The sequence below is a fragment of the Chiloscyllium plagiosum genome, unplaced genomic scaffold, assembly GCF_037043375.1.
Source record: "Chiloscyllium plagiosum isolate Xiang-an unplaced genomic scaffold, Cpla_swu_hap1 HiC_scaffold_34, whole genome shotgun sequence".
NCBI lineage: Eukaryota > Metazoa > Chordata > Chondrichthyes > Orectolobiformes > Hemiscylliidae > Chiloscyllium > Chiloscyllium plagiosum.
In genome coordinates this window covers 6,918,121-6,935,705 of record NW_028270172.1, presented here as the reverse complement: position 1 = coordinate 6,935,705, position 17,585 = coordinate 6,918,121, and the positions used below count along the sequence as shown (strand labels likewise).

The window sequence follows — 17,585 nt, the reverse complement described above, 5'->3', positions numbered from 1 at the left end:
GTTGGCAGATTTGTGGAAACCTCCCCACCAAAGAGTGGGTTTTTTCTGGGTGCTCTGGTTTCCTCCCACAGTCTAAAGATGCACAGGTTAGGTGGATTAGCAAAGATAAATTACCCACAGTGTCCAGGGATGCGCAGATTAGGTGGATTGGCCAAGCCAAATTACCCACAGTGTCCAGCAATTTGCAGGTTAGGTGGATTACCCAAGGGAACTACAGGGTTACGGTGATAGGTAGGATGGTGGGTCTGGGAGGGATCCTCTTCAGAGGGTCAGAATGGACTCGATGAACCGAACGGCCTGCTTCCACATTGGGGATTTGATGATTCTAAATGCTAAGAAAATCCATTTCATGGCAATTTATGCAAATCTGTGACAAGGCATAACCATCTGCCTCCCCCACCAACACAGACTTTCCCCTCCCCACTGTCCTGATTTTGGTCCTTTCTATGAAACAGTTTGAAAATATTGACAATTTTGTATCATTTAGCAGGAAAATAGAAAATTTAAGCAAGTTCATGAAATCCTTTAATCTTTTTCTTTTCATATCACAGAATCCCTACACTGTGGAAGCAGGCCATTCAACCCATTGAGTCCACATCACCCCTCTGAAAAGCATCCCACCCAGACCCCCCACCATCCCTGTAATTCTGTATTTCCTATGGTTAAGCCACCTAACCTGCATATCCCTGGACATTGTGGGTAATTCAGCATGGTTAATCCACCTGACCTGCACGTCTTTGTACTGTGGGAGAAAACCAGAGCACCTGGAGGAAACCCATACAGACTCAAGGAAATGTACAAACTCTACACAGATAGTGAGGCTGAGGCTGGAATCAAACCTGGGTCTCTGGCGATGTAAGGTTGCAGTATTCAACATTAACCACCATGCCACCCAAATATTTGTGCATTATTATATGCACATTAATTTCCAGTCTTAAAATTTGAAGTATTCAGCAACTTAAAGCATTCAGACAAACCTTCATCAGAACACTTCATCATTTCTGATGAAATGTCACTGGACTCGAAATGCTAACTCTGCTTTCTTTCTTCACACAGTTGTTGCCGGCCTGTTGAGGTTCACCAGCAATTTCTGTTTTTGTTTTTTTTTTAGTTTCTTGTCAAAGGCTCACTTATTCTGCCATTTTTAAGGAGAGTTCCATCTGCCAGTCTTCCTCTCACCTTAAGATCAAATTCTCAAGTTTATAAAGGGATCCTGGAGAAGACTGGCTCCCAAGAATGCAGAGACACATTAGATTACATACAGATTAGATTAGATTACGTACAGTGTGGAAACAGGCCGTTCAGCCCAACAAGTCCACACCAACCTTCCGAAGAGCAACCCACCCAGAACCATTCCCCTACATTTACCCCTTCACCTAACACTACGGGCAATTTAGCATGGCCAATTCACCTAAACTGCACATCTTTGGACTGTGGGAGGAACCCGGAGCACCCAGAGGAAACCCATGCAGACACGGGGAGAACGTGCCAACTCCACACAGACAGTTGCCTGAGGTGGGAATTGAACCCGGGTCTCTGGCGCTGTGAGGCAGCAGTGCTAACCACTGAGTCACGAGATTAATTTGACAATGATCTTGAGCCTTTAACTGACCTTAAAACTTTAATCACTGAAACAGCTTCTGATGCGTTGCAATTTACCGAGGTTCAGAGAAGCAATAAAATGATAAATTACTGTTCTGAAATGTGGAGTTGTCAAAACGTGTGGTGCTGGAATAGCACAGCAAGTCAGGCAGCATTCGAGGAGCAGGAGAGTCGACGTTTTGGGCATAAGCCCTTCATCAGGAATGTGGGCTATTGCGCACATCTTTTGATTGTGGAAGGAAATCACACAATGAATGAGATACAGATATAGTTACTTAGAAATACAGAATATTAGCTACTGCAACTCTTAAAAATAAAGTCAAGGTTTTCCAGAACAATGATTTCCTTCTACTTGTGAGAATTACAATAAATTATTGCAGCTCTTCTAAATGGAGTCACCTTCATCCGAATTTCTGGAGTGATTTTCTATTGGTTTCCCTTGAACAGTATGGGATTTGGCTTACTTTCACTGTATCTTTCATCAGCACCTGAAACCGTCCGGGAGCTACCTCTTAGCTCCTTACTCTTTCTCAATGTTTCTGGGGATTTTCCACTGGAATATGACACGATATTTAGAATGTGCATACACCTTTCTTTGGACAGATGTATGATAATGAAATGTTAGTGATTGCAACAGGATACAATTTATATTGTTAATGTATTAGAGGTAAAAACAATGACTGCAGATGCTGGAAACCAGATTCTGGATTAGTGGTGCTGGAAGAGCACAGCATTTCAGGCAGGATCCAAGGAGCAGCGAAATCGACGTTTTGGGCAAAAGCCCTTCATCAGGAAATGTATTAGACAATTGCATGAGTCCATTTGGGATCACCAAAACAGAGTTGGCTAGTTTCCCATGACTGGCCCTGGAGCTTGTTCTCTTGCCTCAGTCCCAGCCGATTGGCTTAGGAAGGGGAAAAATGTTTGTATTGGAACATGGAACATAGAACTTAGAGCACAGGAACAGGCCCTTCAGCCCACAATATTGTGCTGAACACGATGCCAAATTAAACTAGTCCCTCCTGCGTGCCCTTGGTCCATAACCTTTCATTCCTTGCAGAAGGATCTCCATTCCTTATGATATAGAGATCGACTTTTGGACCAAGTCAGCCTTTCCATTTCTGTATTCACAACACTGTAAAATTAAAACCTTCAACGTCTCTCAAAATTGACTCCAATAGCTCCTCGCCAGACTTTTTGAAAAACCAATCCCAGGCTCTGCAAATAATCAAATCTAGACATTTGGTTATGTAGTTGAAACAAAAGACTTTGCAATTTATTAACAATACAGTAACTTTAGCAAAGCAAAATTAAATAAAAATGTAATCTAATTAATATCTACGTCATAAACTCAATAAACTTTGTCTTTAGCCCCTTTCACACAAAAGACAGACAAACAAGTACAATTAAGGGATAAAGAAAATAACAAAATTGGCTTGATTACTTAAGTAGCTTTGACGATGCATTATTCCACAAGCAGAGATGATTGTTTCTTGGTTGATTTTCCAAAGTCATTAATCAGGGTCACCTTTTCCATCCACTCAGAAAGAGTCAGTGATACTGATAACTTAGTTCCTGTTCTCTGAATGTCCAATGCTGATAATGGGAGGTTAGGCAGGGACCTTTCAAATCTTCATGCTGATCAACAGCCTAACTCATTCTTCCAGAAAACGCAGCCCAAAACCCAATTAAAACTATGGCCTCTCCCTGTCAGACTGAATGTCTCGGCACAAGTTCTCAGTTTCCATTTAACATCTGCCATTTGCTTGAGCATGAGGTCTCTCAAGGAGTTGCTGGAAGTAATTCTCAGGTACTGGCCTCGCTTGTGGCTAAACATCCGTTATCTGATTAAACATACTGTCCTTTGCTGCTGTCGAAGAACCAATCTTCTTTAATCAAGAACCAACCTGCAATTAACTTCCAGCCTCTGCCTCAAAAGCTTGTTTGTTCTCACTGCCTTTTTTGTAACCCAAGCTGCTTCCCACAGTCTATAGGTCATTGTCACCTTGCAGCCCTCAGCTCGCAGCTCCAAACTAAACTTGATAAAGGAATAAAATAAAAATAATGAAAAATCATTGAGATTTTGTTTAGTTATCTTTAGCAGTCAGGTTCATTATTATGGGAGCAAGGCAGAGTTGAAGGTTTCCCTGGCAGTTGATCTTGTACCTGTTATATAATAAGATGAGCTGAAAATGTGTTGCTGGAAAAGTGCAGCAGGTCAGGCAGCATCCAAGGAGCAGGAGAATCGACGTTTCGGGCATAAGCCCTTCTTCAGGATGAAATGAGTCCTAATGATGAGACGGTGATATATATCAAAGTGAGCAGTCACAGGCTGGAGACTGTGAAGAAAGGATGGAATAGTCTGCATTAGTGTGTCAGAGACATTTTCAAATTAATTTGTTCACAGATGTTATTACACACCTTTGGAGCAGGTGAGACTTGAACCAGGACATACTTACAGAGAACAGCCTCATGTATAATAGTACCAACAAAAGACAGCTACCAGAGTGAGACACTCATAGTTAAGGAGGAAGTGAGACACATGACAAATTTGCAAAAGGGGCAAGGAAAACCACCTCTCTAAAGTGCAGGACAGAACCTTGGGGCAGATGCATCATCACAACATAAACCAGTATCTACCATTGCTGGGACAGCTTGAGAGCAGTGTCATTTTTCAGTGGTATCAATGTGGGAAAGTTATTTTAAATTAGATTGGAGATTTCCTCCCTCTTCTGAACACCAATGCACAGCACCTCGGTAGAAATTTCTCCCCACAATCTCCTCACACCTGAGCTGTAGTTTTGCCCACAACAACTAGAATTAGCCTGAATTTGGTTAATCTGACAAGACAAGGGCAAGAGACGTTGAATTGGCATCAAGGTTGTACTGGCTACTCTTTCAGACTGATCCACATCAAGAAGGAAAGTACAGGTCTTCAGATACATCACAAGCTCAGTATGCACATAAGGCCTATTTTCTCTAGAATTTAGAAGGTTAATCAAAGTCTCCAAGAGGTTAAGAGAAAAAGATAGGATAGATAAAGATAAGCTATTTCCACTGGTTGGGGATTCCAGAACGTGGGACATAGTCTGAGAATTAGGCTAGAGCATTCAGGAGAGATGTTAGGAAGCACTTTGACACGCAAAGGATGGTAGATGTTTGGAATTCTCTTCTACAAATGGCAGTGAATGTTGGTCATTTCAAATCTGAGATAGATACACTTTTGTTAATGCTGAATAGGCAGGGGCCAATTTCCCTGGAGCATCAGAGGCTGAGGGGTGACCTCATGGAGGTTTATGAAATCATGAGGGGCATGGATAGGGTGAATAGCCAAGGTCTTTTTCCCAAGGTAGGGGAATCCAAAACTAGAGGGCTTACATTTAAGGTGAGAGGGGAAAGATTTAAAAGGGGCCTAAGGGGCAATATTTTCACGCAGTGGATGATGCGAGTATGGAATGAGCTGCCAGATGAAGTGGTGGAGGCTGGTACAATTACATCATTTAAAAGGCATCTGGATGGATACATGAATAGGAAGGGTTTAGAGGGATATGGAAAAGTGCTGGCAAATGGGACTAGATTAGATTAGGATATCTGATTGACATGTACAAGTTGGACTGAAGGATAGATTTCCATGCTGGACGATTATTTGGCTCTAAATGTTTGAAGGGATACAGATAAATGAAGTTATCAGATCAGCCATGATCATATTGAATAGTGAAACAGGTTCAAGGGGCTGACTGGCCTACTCCTGTATGTTCGTAAACACCTTGCACTTAGAGTAACTGCTCAAAGTAGATTTAATTTTTATAAAAATACAGGCTTTCAATATATATTTGAACATAAAATATTATTAATGTGTTGCTTTAGAAATTTACTCAAGATTGACCTAAGACTATTTTGTAATCTAATCTTTTCCTTTGTTATAGGGGAACCTTGCTCTTTCTCTCTCTACTGAGTTATCCTTTGGTTCAAAATGAGTATTCTGGCTCCTAGAAATGTATAACTTGTCTGTTCTGATCAATCGGATCAAAACCTGTCTCATTTAATTGGAAGAGGACCATGAATTATTCAGTGTAGTGCAATTTTAATGTTAACTAAGGATGCATCACAACTCTAAAAATCATATTACCATCTTGTTCCTGAAGTATGGAAATGTGTAAGAATTTGAAACTTTGGCTTCTGGTGTGATGAAAAGAAGCAAAAAACTTTGACTTTTAGTAGTTCCTTCAATGAAATAAATTTTATGAGATTCCACAGACACAATCTTCAAGAATCATTATTTAATTAGAAGAATCTGGGAAACCTGCATCATGACTTGATAGTTTCAAGATGATTGAAGATTCCCCATTAGACACAGTTAAAAATCACACAACACCAGGTTATAGTCCAACAGGTTTAATTGGAAGCACACTAGCTTTCGGAGCGACGCTCCTTCGTCAGGTGATAGTGGAGGGCTCGATCGTAACATAGAATTTATAGCAAAAATCCCACCATCAAACTCACCATGGACTACTCTCGACTATCTGTCTCATTCTTGGACACATGCGTCTCCATCAAGGATGGACACCTCAGCACCACACTCTACCACAAACCCACAGACAACCTCACAATGCTAGACTTCTCCAGCTTCCACCCAAAACATATTAAAACAGCCATTCCCTATGGACAAGCCCTACGCATGTCTGCTTAGATGAGGAGGAATGTGACGGACACCTGGAAGTACTCAAGGATGCCCTCACAAGAACGGGGTATGATGTTCAACTCATCGACCGCCAGTTCCGACGTGCCACAGCAAGGAACCGTAATGACCTCCTCAGGAGACAGACACGTGCTGCAACTGACGGGGTACCATTCGTTGTTCAGTACTTCCCAGGAGCTGAAATACTACGCCATGTTCTTCGCAACCTGCAACACATTATCAATGAGGATGAGCACCTCACCAAGACCTTCCCGACACCTCCACTACTTGCCTTTAAACAACCGCCAAACCTCAAACAGATCATTGTTTGTAGCAAACTGCCCGGCTCTCAGGACAACTCCATACAACCCTGTCACGGTGGACACTGCAAGATGTGTCAGAGTGTGGACATAGATACCACCATTACACGTGGGGACACCTTGTACATGGCAGGTACTCATGTGACTCAGCCAACGTTGTCTATCTTATACATTGCAGACAAGGATGCCTGGAGACATGGTATATTGGGGAAACCGAGCAAAGGCTACGACAACAGATGAATGGGCACCGCACAACAATCAACAGACAGGAGGGTTCCCTCCCGGTTGGGGAACACTTTAGTGGTCCAGGACATGCAGCCTCAGTCCTTCGGGTGACCATCCTCCAAGGTGGACTTCAGGACAGGCAGCAGAGGAAAGTGGCCGAGCAGAGGCTGATAGCTAAGTTCAGTATCCATAGGGAGGGCCTCAACCGGGACCTTGGGTTCATGTCACATTACAGGTGATCACCATTGCACTACACTCACACACACAGAGATATTCCTATACACACACACTCTCACATACACACGGACACAGGTACACACAGACACCCACACACACCCTTATAGACACACACATTCACACACTCACACATGCACCCCCTCACAGACTTAACACACTCTGCACTCACTACACACACACACACTTTCTCACACTCACAACCCCCACCCCAGACAGACACACACACACAGACAAAGACCCACATGCACACATATTTTGTGGGGTGAATTTGTACTTGCAGAGTTACATTGTACTTTGCTCAAAAACTGCATGAATTTATGTAAAACTCTGTTATTTCACTTTTTAGATTAGAATCAATCTAAACATCAGGTCATAGACAGAGAACACAGGGGGCCAACACCTTCAACATATTGTCTAGCTGTCACCATTGTTAACAGTTAACCCGAGAATGCAACTTTAAAAAAAAGTTTTTGTGATTTACACATGAAAGAAGTGAAACTATCACTGTATTCTAACAGATGAAAGGCTTAACAGACAATCAATTTTTCAATGTATAATTTCAGTTACATCACACTGTAAATTTTTGCTATAAATTCTGTGTTACGATCGAGCCCTCCACTATCACCTGATGAAGGAGCGTCGCTCCAAAAGCTAGTGTGCTTCCAATTAAACCTGTTGGACTATAACCTGGTGTTGTGTGATTTTTAACTTTGTACACACCAGTCCAACACCGGCATCTCCAAATCATTAATAGACACAATTATCCTAATTGTTCTAGACTGAATACTCCCCTCAATATGTCAGTGTTTGACAGACACTCTGGTGTCCCATAAAGCAAGATGTCCCCACTTCGACCCCACTTGAACAAATCCTTACTGACAAACCATGATAGGCAGTTTCTGTGCATGTCTGCACAAAAGGAACTTGTTAATAATGGCAGCACTGACGTACTGATAGCCTTCAGGCTCTGATTGAATCATCAACACGCTAACAGACAATGACATGGCAAGAAAAGCATGGATGCTGTGAACATGCAGGAAGGTGCTACATCAATGAACGTGAGGTCAGCAAGCGAGTGGCTCTGAGATGCAACCTCATGAGCTGAAGTACGATATGATTCTATGACAGTTTAAATAGAAATACGGCTGAAACGGTAACAGGGAAAATAGATTCATTCAGTGTTTTATGAAATCATATACCACTGCCAGTTTTGGTTAATAGCAAAGTGGCTTTAAATGAAAAAGAAAGCGTTGCAATTTTCAACACGAAATTAAAAACAGCCATCACGTTGCTCATTACCACTCTAGGTTTCAAGAAAAGGCTACACTCGTACGGAACAAATTACAGAAGTGTGGGGTGAGAGGGTCCTGAGTAAACTGAAGGAAATTGTAGCTTCAGCAGAGCCAGGCAAAGAGGGGTTATTATCAGAGAAAGTCCCTTCCCATGCTCATGGCGAGGGGGAGAATGTGAGGCAATTAAAAAAGAAATACATGCAAACACACACACACACACTATTTATAATCTGATGCAATCATGCTGAAAAGTAGCAGCTGTCTGCTTTTAAAGGGGATGGATCAATTAGGAATGAAGACTGGGAGAGCTTAATAAGGTGCCTCTCTACTCAAATCACAATTAAACTATAAGCATTTAATTGACGAGAAAATAATGAAACATTTTCATAAGGATCTAAAATATCAGCAGCTGTCTGAAGTACAAGATACATCAATATGTAAGGAAGTTGATTGGATACAAACATAACTGAAGAAATTACAGGAAGAGGCCACTCAACACTGCCAGCTTTGTCTATCATAGGTGATGGTTTATTTGATTGAGTACGGGATGGGGGTGCTATAGACTTGTTTTATCTGTCTAGGAGCTGGGTTAGACTGCAGCTGGAGTACAGCCTGCAGTTTTGGTCTCCTAGTCTCAGGAAAAATAGTATTGCTGTAGAGGGAGTGTAACAAAGGTTCACAAGACTTGTTCCTTGAACGGTGAGACTCTCCAATGAACAGTGATGCGGCAAACTGGCCCTTAAAATCTCCAGAGTTTCTAATCTCATTGAAATCTCAGTGATCTCATTGAAACCTAGAAAATACTGAAAGGGACAGATGTGGTAGATATCATCATTGAGATGGCAATAGTTCAATTTCCAAGGATGTAAATTGTCCTTAACCAGCATTTACGCACTAAGCACATTCACTCTACAGGCATTGCAAATAGGCCATTAAATGATTGCAAATTAGCAATAACTTTAGCTTATAGACTTTGTTTCCTGTATTTCCCCCTTCATTGTCCTAATGTCGTGATGGTCAAGTTGGATCTTGTTACTAGACAAATCAGGGTCAGATTTAAATCTGGCTTCTTTTTTGGTTTTGGTCTTAATGAGATGGTCTCTCACTGAGTCAGAAACATGTAATGTTTGAGATGTTGTTTCAACAATAAAACAGAAGTTTATTAAGCAAATAAGTAAATATAAAGTAGAATAAGTCTGGTAATTTACTTGCAGCTCAACTTCAAAGACCTTTAAATACATCATAAACAGATAATCCAATTAATTCAGAAACAAGCATTTCCAAGTTTCAAAACAAAAATATTCCTTGTACCATACTCACACCTAATTTATTTTTCCTCTAACATCAGGTTCAAGGTAACTGACGTTAACACATAGACTGGAAAATTAATAGGTTCTTCTGAGAGCTATCATTCATTTGAGCACAAACTTTTTCAGCTTTAAGTAGCCTCTTCAGGGTGTTATCTCAACACTTCTAGTTTAGATCTAACAATAACTCTTTACTCCAATATAGTTTAACTATATTCTCCCTTTCTCAGGGACACTGCTTTATCTTCCTACAAGGATTTAACACACCTGCTAAAAACAAAGTCAAATGGAAATAAAACCATTCTCTCTCAGAGTGTTTCCCCAAGCTTGAAAAAATAACCTAACTCTAAGCATTTCTAAAAGAACCCTTGCAATGCAACTGACCAACTTGCTAAGCCATACAAGCCTAATGTAAAAAAAAATAAGTTGCCAAAGAAGCTCTTACAAACTGATGTAAAAGAAATCACCATGGCTCCAGAAATGCTTGCAAATGAATTATTAACTTTAGATGCACATAAAGCCCATATGTTACTAATTTAAAATCCAAAAATCAAAATTAAAATGAATAGTGTTAAAATTATGTAGAAATCCAGCAGTTTAAATCATTCATTCAGCAGATCCTGTACTTTCAGCCATCATATCTACATTGGGTGCTGTCCCAGATATTTTCAAATCTGGTGAACGGTAAGTGACAGCAAGAATACAGCTCTGGGTGAATACTTTCAGAACCGAGCCTTTCCTGGTTGCCAGCTACTTCCTCAGTGTCTCGACATCTATTTACCTCACATAACCCAGACAGCCCTTTTCTGCCCATACCCCCCACATGGAGACCCAGCACACTGATCTTTACCTCTTTGCCCCCAGGCTTTGACATCACACTTTCTTAATGTCAGCCTGGTCCTTTACACTCCTCCCCTCCTATGGATGCCATAGTAGTGGTCACTGTCAATGACACTCCAAACATAGCCTTCTATGCCCTCCCAATGTTGTTCCGCATTCTCCCTCTTATTCACATCACCATCCTGGTCCCCATCTCAAAACAGGCCACTGCTTTCTACCCACCCCCCCCAAACTTGAATGGCCCACCTCTTTTGGTAATGAGACTCCTTTGCCCCCACAACTCACCCATGATTGCACCCTCCTCAACAATCAACACACAGACCCCCATCCCCAAAGAATTTAATTGCCCAAGACCTCCGACTGACTTCATTAAACAGCCACTACACATAACTGACCGAACAGGTGACCGCTGATGATATGTGATTCCCCTGACGGCTTGTGATAGCCCTACAGAACCGAGCTATGGTCCTGGACTGGAGCTGGATATATCGGCCTGAGCAGGTGACTGACTGTGGTCAAGCCCTGGAATTGAGTGTGGACTGTGTTGCTGACTGACTCCCTGACCAACCTCTGTGTCTGTGTAGAAGAACATGTTAATGTGGCACTATTGATAGCCTTTAAACTTTGGTTAATACGTATGATGTGACTGAGCACTAAAAGAGAGAGCAAACAGCTCAGTCTGTGAGCTGGGTGCAAGTCCCTGCACACAGTGTCCTTGCTGTAGCCTTTCAATGTTAGTTATCAATGCACCCAGTGATGCCAGCCTGTAGATTCTCGGTGTAGTAAAGACGTGCCTTGATGGTTGTGAGAGGGTGACAAATATCAGATGCCAATGTCCATGGGCGAGGGCTGCGTGGGGTTGATGCCCTGGATCATGTCCTAAGATGCTGTTTGGGGTGGAGGCTGTTAGTTATCAGCTATCCCCTCTAAAATCCATTTCAAGATTTCTCAGCACTGATCTCACTCGCAGCAGATGGTAGGATAGAAGATGCACTAAATTATTACCATCACTGTGACAAACCACACCAGACTTCTCCTGCCACATTTCTCACCATATTCCACATCATTCAGGCTCCTATCAGACAATGGGTCAACAGTCGAACCTGAGGATGAGCATTCCACACTGAGACAACCTCTCAAGACTCAAGTTCAAATCTTCCGAAGCCACGTCCAAACTGGATTCTAAACTAAACTGAAATCTCATATTGAGAAAAATCAATTTACCTGGAGATGATGCCTTGAATTTTAAGCAGTGCACTTCACCCAGATGGAAACAGGGAATTGTAGCCACAAAACAGTTAGGCATAGCTGTCAACGTTGATCAATATCTTTAAAATATCAGTTTTTATGGCATTGTGAAGCTAACTATTCTACTCCCGATATAGCAAATAATCAACTTCATCATACTTTCATCCATATTGTTTTAACAAATTAAATAATCAATGAGGGCAAACTATTTTGAGAGAGTGTTAATGCAATTATGTGTCTGTGCAACTAAAATTCAAACTTCTCTTTATTATTGTTCATTGGATGTGGGCACTGCTGGCTAGGTTAACATCAGTGGCCCATATTATACCATTGAGAAAGTCTAAGAACTTAACATTGGCATATATAAAATAATCTATTGATGTAGAGAGACAACTGCATTTAGTCATTAAACATTACATTTATAAAGTGGGATATTACATACCTCCTGAGTAAAACAATCAAATGTCATGTTTTTGTTATTTGTTCAAACAATGCAGCACACCAATTTATTGAATTAGAGGTTAGCAATTATTCTACTTGATAGGTTGTAACTTGAAACAATCATATAGCTCCATTTGAGGGCGCTTACTGTGCAGTGGTGGTGTCCCGACCTCTGAGCCAGCAATTCATGACTTAAGTTCCAACTGCTCTAGAACTGTCTCATAATGTGGATGAACAGGTTGGTTTTTACAAATAGCTATTGCTGCATTTACTTTGTAGAGTGGTTGCAAACATTAGTTTCTGCCTAATATTGTGAATAATCAACATAGGAGGTGAACAAAAATAAAGAATATTGTAGGAAAACTCAAGCTATGAACACTACCTGCTGTTTCATTGGAATTTTCTGCAAAGGGAGCACCTTCAGGATCTCCTTGCAAACTCTGGCCACTCAAATGCATTTTAATATTAAAGTCAGTCACAGATATTTTTGTTCTCTGAACTGTAATCTGGCATGTACAAGTGTCTGACGATAATTAGCATGTGCAAATAGCAGCTGTTCACACAATTGGGATTACCAAGAACTGCCGTTTACTCTGAGCTACAAGCACAATTCAAGCAATTCTTGAGAAAATATTCAGGCATCTGGAGCACTCATTTCACATGCAAAGTCTTGTTCACTGCGAGTGGCATTCACTTGCACTCATGTGTTGGTCCCTGCTTTGCAAGCATTCTATCATTGGGAAAGGATCTAGGGCTGGATGACTTTGTTGGATAAGGATGTAAAGGTGTGAAAGGATTAGTGATGGGAGTGCCATAAGCACTACACACTATGCACTATGCTGATATTGTAAGACTTCAGGGAAGAACAGCATTGAAAGACTAAGACCAGCCATCTGGAATTTTCTCAGTCTCTGCAAGATTGTCTGTCATATAGGTGTAACTTGTACCTAATTACTACCATGGAATAAGCAATTTGCTTTTGAATATAAGCACCTTTTCTCATTAGACTACTGGGTGGTCTTACTCAATCAATTTAGCACAGCCTGTTGAGATATTTCTACTCAACCAGTTCAGCAATAATCATACGTATCTCTCAGACATGTGGGATTTGAACCCACAGCTCCTGGTCCAGAGACTGAGACATTACCACTGTGTCACAGGAGCCCTAAAGAAAGACCTGCTGATCCCGACCAGAAAAGACTATGTTGACAGCAAACCCACCCCTTGGTGAGTGATGGTATTGAGAGCTTGCATACTGTGTCCATACTTGCCCTAGCAAGGGTTCGGAAGAGATTTACCAGGACGTTGCTGGAAATGGAAGGTTTGAGTTATAAGGAGAGGCTGGATAGGCTGGGACTTTTTTTTTTCACTGGAGCGTAAGAGATTGAGAGATTTATAAAATAAGGATGGGGTATTTCAAAACTAGTGGGCATATCCTTAAAGTGATAGGAGAAACATTTTAAAAAACATGAGGGGCATTTTTTTTTTACACAGAGAGTGATTTGTGTGTGGAATGAACTTCCAGAGAAAGTGGTGGATGTGAGTACAATTATGATGTTAAAAGGTATTTGGATAAGTACATGAATAAGAAATGTTTTGAAGGATATAGACCAAGCACAGGCAGGTGGGACTAGTTTAGTTTGAGATTATGGTTGACATGGACTAGTTAGACTGAAGGTAAAAACAATGACTGCAGATGCTGGAAACCAGATTCTGGATTAGTGGTGCTGGGAGAGTACAGCAGTTCAGGCAGCATCCGAGGAGCAGTAAAATCGATGTTTTGGGCAAAAGCCCTTAATCAGGAATACAGCAGGCTGTTTCTGTGTTATATGACTCTCTGACTCTGTAGTAGGAAGTGAAGTAGTATGGAGTGCAGGGAACTCAAACATATCCCTGTCTGCACCACAAACACTAGTTAGGTCATGATTAAAATAGCATTCATACATTTCCATTCTCAATATTGAGAAAAATTATGGTTCATTATTTTGAATAGCCAATTTTCAGGGGAAGTCTGCCCCATACAGACCTTAAGGATACAATTAGGATTCCATCACAATTTTACCATTGACTCTGTATTGGCACATAGGACTGAGGTCAATCAAAATCCAGAAAAAAACGTCATTTGTGCCTGTTTAAAATTTACTCTTGTCATACAAGGAATCTTTGAATTTCTTTTGCCTCAGATGTTCCTGCCTTTGCCATTCCCTCTGCTTCTCTCACACTCTTCTCCAGAAGTCATCTGCATATTTGGGCTGCATGGTGGCTCAGTGGTTCGCACTGCTGCCTCACAGCTCCAGGGACCCAGGTTTGACTCCACCCTCGGGTGACTGCCTGTGTGGAGTTGACATGTTTTTCCATGTTGCTACGTGGGTTTTCTCTGGGTGTTCCAGATTCTACCCACAGTCCAAAGATGTGTGGGTTATGTGGATTGGCTATGCTAAATTGCCCATAGTGTCCAGCAATGTGCAGTGTGATGATGCTGCTCCTTTAACAAAGTGGTGTTGGCCTTGGTTTTTTTCAAAAGTGTTTTACAAGACTCAGGTTCCAAAATTTCTGGCTTGATCTACTTGAAGAAGCTTTTAAGTTTAAAAATTAAAGCCGAGTGGCCAGTTCTCCCAGCTCAGCTCTGCTCTGGTTTGGTTTGGCTTGGTTTGTATTTAGCAGTCTGGCTGTTCAGAACAAGCAGTCAGTCCATTTTGAGGCTGCAGGTCAAAGAAATAGCTACAAGGAAGAAGGTGTTCCATGCCAAATCTTTCTGCCATCTCTCTCTTTCTCTGACATCTTTCCTGTAAGAACCTGTGTTTAATTTTACCTTTTGTGCCAAGGGGATGTTTATGGGGATTGTTGCAAATATTGAGAACGGCACCATTAAGTTGGGATATCCGTTGGGTTTTTGGATAGTTTAAGTTATTCTATATTCTTTTCTCTTTTGTTGGTGTTTCATTCGATAATCTTGCTAATAAATTCTGCTTTGTTTAAAACTAAGTTGCTGGGCCAGCTGCATCACTCCTGAAATATCCACCTTACACCTGCTTAAAGCAACTAGCAAAGCTAGGGTCTGGGCTACTTTCGTGAAATATTTTGCAGGGGTTTGGCCTGGTACATCCCAGTAGGCTCGGTTGATTAATCATGAGAAATGCAAGAGTGCAGGGTATAAGGTTGTGAGGATGGGTCCGGGTGGGATACTCTTCAGAGGGTCAGTGCAGACCTGATGGGCTGAAGGGCCTGCGTCCATAAGTAGGGATTCTGTGACATTACCTTCAACTTGTAAACCCAATGTCACGCTGGCATATATGAGCCCCTGATTGTGATTTCCTGTTGCCTCTTTCCCACCTGTTGTCAAGTCCTGGGTTCAGGTCATTTCTGAGGAAGAGTCAGACTGGTTTCACAACATTAACTCTGTTTGTCCTGAATAAAGAAAGTACTTTATTCAATTGGAAACTACCTTGTGTCAATGTTTCTCCATGCGATATGTGTGGATTATCGAGTGGGGATTAATGAGATGCTAATTTTATTTCATTCATGAATAAGACTTTCAGAACTGTCACTCCTGGTCTATGAAATATGCTTCTCTCATTAGTGAAGCTGCCCATCTCGCTGTGTATTTTTCTGTACTTCAGTTTACTTACAGAATTCTACAACTGGTTTCCTCAAACAAACTTAATTAAGTCTTACATCTTAATAATTATTTCAGACAATAGAAATGTGTGGAGGAAAAGAATTAACATAAATTTAAAGCAAGCTGTGCAAATAATTGTCAATCTACAAGTACACAACTAATAACCTAGTCAATTCCATTTATCAGGCAGGTGTATCATTAAAGTCAAGTCTCGAGCGCTGAACTTAGAATGTCACAGCATTGAAAATGCTCATCATTACTGTATCCAGAATGTTGCTATTCACGTATGTCAACACTATACAGCCAATTGCATAAATTTATGCTCCTGCAGAGTGCATATCAAACATCCAATCTGTTCTTTATACATGTTGCCATTAATTATATATATATCTGTCATGTAGAATAAAGATTGATGAGGAGTTACAACACAAAGAAAAGAGGCTGTTGGACACATCTGGCACTGGTTCATAGAACCTCAGAGTAAAAGGTAAGGTCATTCGGCCTGTGAAACACGTGCTAACTCCTAGTAAGATATGTGCTGTTTAACTCCACCTCTTACATGTTCAGTCCCCTATAATCTGACAGGTTAGGTCCATTCAATCATGTGTCCAATTTTCTTTTGAAAATTTTGATGGGATTTGCTTCTCATTCCCTTTATGTGATATATTCCGGATGTTGTAAACCCCTTAGTGTGCTGGCTGAAGAATCTCATTTCCTTCTGATACTGTTTTATTCATTCACAGGAAGTGAACAATTGCTAAGTCAGCTTTTATTGCCCATCGAGCACTTAAGTGTCAACTACATTGTTGCAGGGCCTGGAGTCACATATAGACTAGACCAGATAAAGACATACAAATGAACCAGATGAGTCCGCACTCCAACAATCAACAAAATTTTCATGGTCACCATTAATTCTGGACTTGTATTAAATTTGTATTCTAGCATCTAGTATAGTGAGATTCGAACATAGATCCCGAATACATTAGCTGGGTTGCTGGATTAACAGTACTAGTGATAATATTATTGGCTGTCACCTCTCCCAAATTACAACATTTGCAACTTACGTTGAATTTATGACTTCTGTTTATCAACCCACTTGTCAGAAGAGGAAATTTCTCCTCACTTGGCCAATCTATACCCCTCATAAATATTGGATCTGTTTGTTACAACTGTCCTCCCATCCTCCTCTGCTCAAAGGAAAACAATCAGAACTTCTCCAATCACTCCACAGAAATGAAATCACTCATCCCTGCTATCACCCTACCAAACTCCTCTCCATGGATTTGATGACTTCCTGAAATTACATTCAGGGACAGGCTGTTTTACTATAAATGCGGAGCATAACAGCATATTTTTTTAACAATTCTACACTCCATTTAAAAAGTCCCACATACCTTAGAGATTGTCAAACTTTATGAATATACTTACATTTTCAGACACCTTTTGCACTTCTAACCCCTCCCTGTGTATCACCATTTTGTTCCCTTCCACACTACATCATTTCACTGGAGTAAAGGAAAAAAAGGACTAAGGATTCATGGATCATTTCCCCACTGGCTGTTCGCTCTACTGCAACATCTGGGAATGGCAGTTTGTTGTTTTTTTTTCCTTTCTTCAGTGAATTTTATGCCAGTAAGGGTATTATTCATGGTCTTGAATGTTTTCTTAATTTGTTTTGTCACTAAAGAGGAGGAAAACAACAACAAACTGCCATTCTTAGATGTCACAGTAGAACAAACAACCAATGGGGATCTTCAAACCAGTGTCTATTGGAAA

General features: G+C 41.0%; 1 long non-coding RNA gene across 1 annotated transcript in view; it reads left to right on the top strand.

Annotated features, from left to right (window-relative positions):
• The window catches only part of LOC148141115 (uncharacterized), a 37,779-nt gene extending 21,528 nt beyond the window's left edge, over positions 1-16,251 (top strand). The window contains exon 3 of the long non-coding RNA XR_015752772.1: positions 16,211-16,251. This is a non-coding gene — a long non-coding RNA (uncharacterized LOC148141115). The remainder of the gene's footprint in view (positions 1-16,210) is intronic.
• Positions 16,252-17,585: the final 1,334 nt, after the last annotated feature.